Genomic DNA, 8,424 nt, shown 5'->3' with positions numbered 1-8,424 from the left:
CAACTTAAAACATTATTTTCTTTCTTTTTCTTCTTCCTGTCCTTAACTTTTCCTCTGCAATGTGAAAATACAAGACAGATGTCTTCATCTCACTGGAATGCTTTTAACCTTAACGAAGGGTGGCAATAAATCAGTACTTTTCAACCTGCTTTCTATCATCAACACATACGTGCTTTTTGAGATATAAGTCTCCACAGAGATTATTAGAAATAATTAGGACAAGATAGAACTTACAGTTATTAGTATGTTAGTGAACATGTAGCTGCTGTTTGTTAACTAATCTGAATATGTATAAAGTTATCTTGTCCATATATCTAAAAACTATAGGTATTGGATAAGACTGTTTTTTAAAGAAAAGGCATTAATAGTTGATTATTAAGGTGGAATGTGTGTATATGTATATTTAATATTTATATATAACACATGTACATATATACACTCATATAAGATTATTAAAGTAAAATTGGTTGATTTTTGAAAGTTATGTGTATAGATTACATCAACTTACAAATAAACTAGGAAATGAAGAACATTTTTCATTATAAGACTTTCTTGATTCATATTATAAAATTAGAATGTACCCTTTCATGGCTAGATAAACTATTTCAATATTTCACATTTTGTATTTTTTGTTTATTCAGGATTCACAGTGCCAACTTCCTCAACAAACAAAATTCAGTACTCTGAACTCCTCTTATTAATACACAGAAGAAAAATAACCTGCAAAACTGCAGTCCAAAAAGAGAGTGGTGGTATAAATAACCTCATAAAATTTGACAGCCTAGTGACCCATTTTACATGGGTGGAATTTGGTGATAGCAAAACAAATTGTTACTTTCCAAGACCACATGAATTAAGATATGGCTAGGATTAATGCTAAAACTCTCAACTAACAATGACTGAATCTGAACCTGTGATGGGATTGAATAAGCTTTGCAATATACTAAGCTAAGATAAATTTTTCTGGTGGTGATATCCATAAGAAAATTTTACAAGGCAGACTAACTACCTGTCTTGATTCCCAAATGTTTAAAAAGCTGTTTCTGACTTCCAATGAATCAAACTTACTCATTCATCTTTCAAGAGGCCATAAAGTTTCATGCATAAAACTCTGGATCGGAAATTATGAGACTTAGGTTATGGGCCTCCTTCTTGGGAGAGGAGAACTAGGCCACCCCAACTCAGTAGAATCCTTTTGCCACTTTATGTGTCCCTGCCACCTGGGTGACCAGGTTATAAAGCTTTCTATATATTTGAGTCCATGGGGTGATATTATCTGAAGACTCAATTCCCAGTGTCAGTTCTGCCACTGGGTGACATTAAGAAAATGACTTGCCTTGCTGAACCTCAGTTTTGTCATTTATAAAATGGGCCTGAAGGTATTCTAAGAATGTGTGTCAAATGCCTTGTGAACAGCAAAGTGATATACAGGTTTCAGGGCAGGCTGTGCTGGGTATTGTAGTTGCTGTTGGTAGCTTGATCTTTATTTACCTGCCTGACCTTCAGAATTTGTAACTTGCTCTTTCTCTTTCCAATTCCTTTCTAACACAGCCTACATTTTTCTAGTCATAATTCCAGGTAGAATTGGATGGCATCTTAAAACTAATTTTATACCCCTCAGAAAGTTTCAGAAATTGAGGCTCAGAGAAAAACCCAAAGTCCCTCAAGAAATCAGGATTTGGATCTCTAGGTCTTTAAACTGCTGGTCCAACACTCTTCCCTTTCTCATCCAATAGCTTATTCACTAATTCCACAAACATTTATTGGGTACCTATTTTGTGCTAGGCAGGAGGGCATCTCTAATCTTACTTCCAAAAAATAGTCTGTAAGAGTATCAGAACATCTTTCAGTGCTAGTGTCTAAGACTGGGTGAACATTCTGGCCATATTGTAATCATTACCAGATCACATTTTTACAGTTATACTGGTATATCTCTATTGTTGTTGTTGTCACTATTATTATTGCTGAGGAAGCCTTCCTTTGAGTGAGCACTTAGAAAGAGGTTCAAAGTAGAGCTCAGATAAAAGCATGGCTGCTCTGGCTGAAGGAGGAGTACCTCCACCCCCGGAACCTTCTGCTGCAGCTCAGCCAAATTCCTAGCACTTCAATGTTATCAGAATTTGGGAACCACCGCATTGCACAATTCTCTTTCTTGGATTTGACTTAATTAGAAGTTCTATCTCTAGACAGAGTTCAGAAGTATTTACTATTATTTCAAAGAGCCAGAGAAACTTTGTATGGTCAAAAAAGGTTAACCTGCTTTCTTTTCATCATTATATCCACTTCTTTGAGATATAAGTGAATAAGAAGTTTGAATTTTCTTGTTTGGGAAGATGCTTCTTTCGGGTATCCGCATGTTACTCTGGCCGACTTCAGGCTACAATTCTCCAAAATACAGGCCTGTTAAGATTATTCTAACTTCATAGTGCTGCAATAAACATACGTGTGCATGTGTCTTTATAGCAGCATGATTTATAATCCTTTGGGTATATACCCAGTAATGGGATGGCTAGGTCAAATGGTATTTCTAGTTCTAGATCCCTGAGGAATCGCCACACTGACTCCCACAATGGTTGAACTAGTTTACAGTCCCACCAATGTCCAACAATGATAGACTGGATTAAGAAAATGTGGCACATATACACCATGGAATACTATGCAGCCATAAAAAATGATGAGTTCGTGTCCTTTGTAGGGACATGGATGAAATTGGAAATCATCATTCTCAGTAAACTATTGCAAGGACAAAAAACCAAATACCGCATGTTCTCACTCGTAGATGGGAATTGAACAATGAGAACACATGGACACAGGAATGGGAACATCACACTCTCGGACTGTTGTGGGGTAGGGGGAGGGGGGAGGGATAGCATTAGGAGATATACCTAATGCTAAATGGCGAGTTAATGGGTGCAGCACACCAGCATGGCACATGTATACATATGTAACTAACCTGCACATTGTGCACATGTACCCTAAAACTTAAAGTAGAATAAAAAAATAAATAAAAATAAAAAAAAAGATTATTCTAACTTCAAATGAGTGAGATTGTTGGTTGGCTTGGTTATAGTCTGTAAAGACATCCAAATGATATTAACAAATCCATGATCAGAGTATATTTTGCAGTTCCAAAGTCATCTTCTCTCCTAGGAGTGGGGATGGTGGGTTTGATGTTTTGATACAGTTCTTCCACCACTAAAATATACCAATGAAGATATCATACTGAGAATAAACCACGGCTTATTACAATCAGCAAGTCAAAATAAAGGCACACTGAAAATATACACTAATAAAGCTTGCTGGCCGGGTGCAGTGGCTCACGCCTGTAATCCCAGCACTTTGGGAGGCCAAGGTGGGCAGATCACCTGAGGTCGGGAGTTTGAGACCAGCCTGACCAACGTGGAGAAACCCCGTCTCTACTAAAAATACAAAATTAGCTGGGTGTGGTGGTGCATGCCTATAATCTCAGCAACTTGGGAGGCTGAGGCAGGAGAATTGTTCGAACCCAGGAGGCAGAGGTTGCGGAGAGCCAAGACTGCGCCATTGCACTCCAGCCTGAGCAACAAGAGCAAAACTGTCTCTAAATAAATAAATAAATAAATAAATAAATAAATAAATAAATAAAATAAAGCTTGCTATGAAACCTGAAACAGTTGCATTTCTCTACATTAAGAAGAGGTACAGGGCTGGGTGCGATGGCTCATGCCTGTAATGCCAGCACTTTGGGAGGCCGAGGCGGGCAGATCACCTGAGGTCAGGAGTTCAAGACCAGCCTGGCCAACATGGTGAAACCCTGTCTCTACTAAAAATACAAAAAAGAAATCTAAAAAAAATTAGCCAGGCATGGTGGCAAGTGCCTGTAGTCCCAGCTACTTGGGAGGCTGAGGCAGGAGAATTGCTTGAACCCGGGAGGTGGAGGTTGCAGTGAGCTGAGATCATGCCACTGCACTCCAGCCTGAGCAACAGGGCAAGACTCCATCTCAAAAGAGAAACAAAAAAAGAAGAGGTATGGGACATGCAATAATGAATGAATGAAAATAAGAAGCAGCTTTTTTTTTCTCCCTTGTCATAAGTCCATCACAGGGAAAGCACTATTTCCACAAGAGTCCAGTTTAGGAGAGTGTGTTTACTTCTTTCTCCATCCTGCTCCCCTACCATTTCTCTCTCTTTTGTCCCAACCTTGCCAAAGTACGGGAAAGCAAAATATAAAGCCTGAGGTAGAGATGGAAATGAATGGAAAGGTGACTTACAAGATGTCTCAGCTCATCTACTGTCCACCAGATGTACAGATAAAGGGCCCAGCTTTACTGGTATAGAAATAACAGTTCGCCAAAGCTACTCTAAAGAATGATCAGAAATGCCAATTTTTTAACATTTACATGTAAAACATTACATTTTTGTGAATGTAAACTGGTATCTTTCTCGAGGAGCAATTCGTCAGTATATTTTACAAACCCTTGGTATCAACATGTCCAATTATAGGAATTTATCCTAAGAAAAATAATCATGAATGCATACTAAGAATCAGCTATGTAATGTTCATGGCAGCATTGCTTATGACAGTGTAAAACTGGAAATGACCTCAATTTCCAGTATAATGATCTGTGTAAGATATGAAATACTCATACACAGAATATTAAACAACCATTGAAAACAATGTTGTCAAATAATATTTGATGAGATGGAAAGATTCTGTGATATATTGGTAATTGAAGAGAACAGATTATATTAAAAATTGTATATGTGTAAAATAAATATTGGAAGGACATATACTAAAATGTTAACAGTAGTTATTTCTGTATTATGCTATTTGGGTTATTCATGTATTTCTAGATTTTCTACGATAAACACGAATTACTTTATTGAGAATTTTTTTTAATATTGGGAAAAAAGAAGTGCCCTGAAGAAGATGAAATGTCTTTGGAGAAACTGAATGATTCATTATTTAGAAATCCGAATTATACCTTCACATTTTAAGTGCAATCCAAAATAAAAAATGATTTCTTTGTAGAAAGTCTTAATTCTTTCTTTAAGGAAAGTGTCTTCCCCTTGGCAATTTGCAGCCTATCCTGTCACATGTTTTACTTTTATTCTTTTTCTTCCCCCAAAGAGAGTTCAGATTTATAGCAGCTGCTGTTGCTTTTAATGTAGTAGTTGCACCTAATTCCTATAGCACGGTGAAATTTCACCGCTCTCCATTCCACACTTTGCCTTTAGCAAAAAGCAGTCTGGGAGACATAAAACCAAGATATTTTCTAAAGACAGGTAGCAGACACTTTTACTAAATATGAAATACCAAAGCTACCCTAAGCCAGAAGGGCATTTACTAAAAAGGTTGCAAAGTAAGCACCAGATAATTTTAAGCTCCTCAGATGGGGCAACTTTTGAAGTTGGATATATGAGCACCTTAGGTCAAAGATGTCTTTGAAAAGAATCATGAACCATCCTCCAGAAAGAACCACAAAACGTCCATCTGCAAGAGATGTGAATTTGACCTTTGAATAAATGATATGAGATTAAAAAAAAAAAGAATAATATAGAATTTCCTTTCCTCTTGCCAAAGCCCAAGAGGCATTGTAAAAAAGGATGGTTACAAATATGGGCTACAGAGCCCCAGTCCAAATACTGACTATGGGAGTTTGGGAATGTTTTTCTCAATCTCTCCATGCCTCAGTTTCCTCAGTTATTAAGAGATATTAAAATGTCTTCATCTTATAGAGTTAAAATAAAAGTTAAATAAAATAACTGATATTTTGCATATGCTTGACAAATGAAAAGCATTCCACAAATGCTACTGTTTTATCATTTTTAATTATTTTACTTTACTAGTTTTATTCAGTTCAGCCCCATAACCAATGAAGGAACTCATCTTACTATGAATTTTAAGAAATCAAAGAAATTATTTGGAATTGCTGTTTAGAAAACAGAGGCATATTCCAAAATTTGTTTCATATTCATATAAATGGACCAAACTTGTTTTTAGCTGCAATCCGTAACTTTCATTTATAATTGCAATTCATGACTTCTCAACTGATTTTTGCTTCAAATTATATTCCTACATAGCTCTCCATCCTGGAATGCATATATATGATAGGAACAACTAATTGCCTCTTTAGGGTGGAATGATGGGGCAGTCATCAGTAGTGCTTCAAAAAATTGCCCTTTAAAACAAGAAAGGGCTTGTGTGTTCCCCTATTTTTTGAACCTAGCTAATTGGTAAAGATTTCTCCATTTCCTGTTAATCTCACTGTGATTGCAGGGATGAATATACCATTAACATTTCTGAGAATTTCTCTCTATATGGCAGAGAAATTCCACTTAATCTTGATCACTATACCCATCTTCTCAATACTTCATAAAACCACCATTGCCTACAGAAACAATTAATATTTTAGGATGTCCTTACTTCTGCTCCACCTAGCACAAGATAGGTTGCTACCAATTTAGTGCAAAAAGTGAAATATACACTCTTTTAATCATCTTTGAGGAGAATTAAAAACCTAGCCACGAGCTTTATTTACATGATGCCCATCAGTCGTATTTAAACATACAAGTCCACACTATGACCACTGGACTCCAAATACTATCATTAGCATTTATTACAATAGCAAAGAGAAACATCAGTGGGCCATAGATTATATGTTTGAACATGAAAAAAGTAAAAGATAATATACCGGGAAAAAACTAGCCTCTGTAAAACATTAATCGACCCATCAATTCATTAACTAATGGTCAAAATAGATAGATATTCTGGCATATACGGTAAATTGAAATAATCCCAAATTTCTTCATTCAAAAAAATGCTCCCATTACACATTTCATTAACAAAACCCCTCCACTGCAAAGGCTGTAAAGAGAGAAACCATATCACATTTAAAGAGTAATGAACATATGTTTGGGCTATATTTTAAGGATGAGACATGTATAGTCAATACAGCCTAAAACAAGTAATGCCAAAACTAAAATCCTGACGGGCCACAGCATGCAAACAATTATCTGCTACTGTTGTCAAAACCAAATAGTGGGAATTGAAGCAAAGGAGCAAAGGACTAAAGCCCAAGAGGCTAAAAGAAAAGATCTTAGAATTAAGCTCCATGAAGGCAGGGGTGTTTGTGTTTTTTTCTCTGCTGTTTCCCAAAGTAGTACATAGTTGACATTCAATATTTGTTGAATTGATGGAGAAATGATGAAAAATAAGATAATACCAGAAAATTAGAAACAGAACTACCATATGACCAGCAATCCAACTTCTGGGCTTATATCCAAAGGAAATGAAATCAGTGTGTCAAAGAGCTATCCACACTCCCATGTTTATTGCAGCATTATTCATAACAGCCAAGATACAGAGCTAACCTAAATGTCCATCAATGGTTGGATGCATAAAGAAAATGTGATATGTACACAAAGGCATACTATTCATCCTTAAAAAATAAGGAAATCCTGTCATTTGCAACAATGTGGATGAACCCAGAGAACATTATATTAAGTGAAAAAAAGCCAGGCACAGAAAAACAAATACTGAATGATCTCACTTATATGTGAAATCTAAATAAACAGAACACATAGAAGCATTGAGTAGAATGGTGGTTACCAGGGGCTGGGGTAGAGAGAAGGGTTAGAGGAGATGTTAGTCAAAGGATACAAAATTTCAGTTAGACAGGAGGGATACATTCAAGAGACATCTTGCACAACATGGTAATTATAGGTAACAACAATGGGTTTTATACTTGGAAATTGCTAAGAGAGTAGATTTTAAATGTTCTTACCACAAAAAAAGTATGTGAAGTAATGCATATGCAAATTAGTTTGATGTAGCCATTCCACAATGTATACATATTTCAAAACATCAGGCTATACATAATATACACAATTTTCATTTATCAATTAAATTAATAATAATAATAAACACCAGAAACACCTTTTATATTACAGTTGCATGGCTGTGTGTGGATGTGCACACATTATTCTAACAACTGCAGCTGAATGCTGGTACCCTGAGTAAGCAAACCCCGTAAGCAAAACTACAGAGTGGTGTCCCAAGAAGTCTTATTTCTGTCAAGTACATAAATTAGGAATATAAAGTGCCAGAACTACATATTACCTGGCATTATTTATCCTGGCACTTAAGATATCTTAGCCATTACCTAGGAATTAAACAAAAATTAAAAATCAAATGCCTGAGTTAGCAATGAACTCGTGTAAACAGAAAAAAAAATAGTTATTGTTTTAAATAAATCACAAAATTGGACCAAGGCCTTGAAAAGGTTAAAGTTGGAGTGTAAGTGGCAATTATCCAAACAATTCTACATTCTTAGCTCTACTTGAGAAAGATCTTTTGTGAAATGGACGTTAGGGAATCACAGCATCAAAAAGGGAATGAAAGAATTCCGGTACAGAATCGCCAGAAAGCCTAAGTATTTGGGA

The sequence above is a fragment of the Pongo pygmaeus genome, chromosome 11, assembly GCF_028885625.2.
Source record: "Pongo pygmaeus isolate AG05252 chromosome 11, NHGRI_mPonPyg2-v2.0_pri, whole genome shotgun sequence".
Taxonomy (NCBI): Eukaryota; Metazoa; Chordata; class Mammalia; order Primates; family Hominidae; genus Pongo; species Pongo pygmaeus.
The sequence above is the reverse complement of the archived record's forward strand: the minus strand, read 5'-3'. Positions refer to the sequence as shown.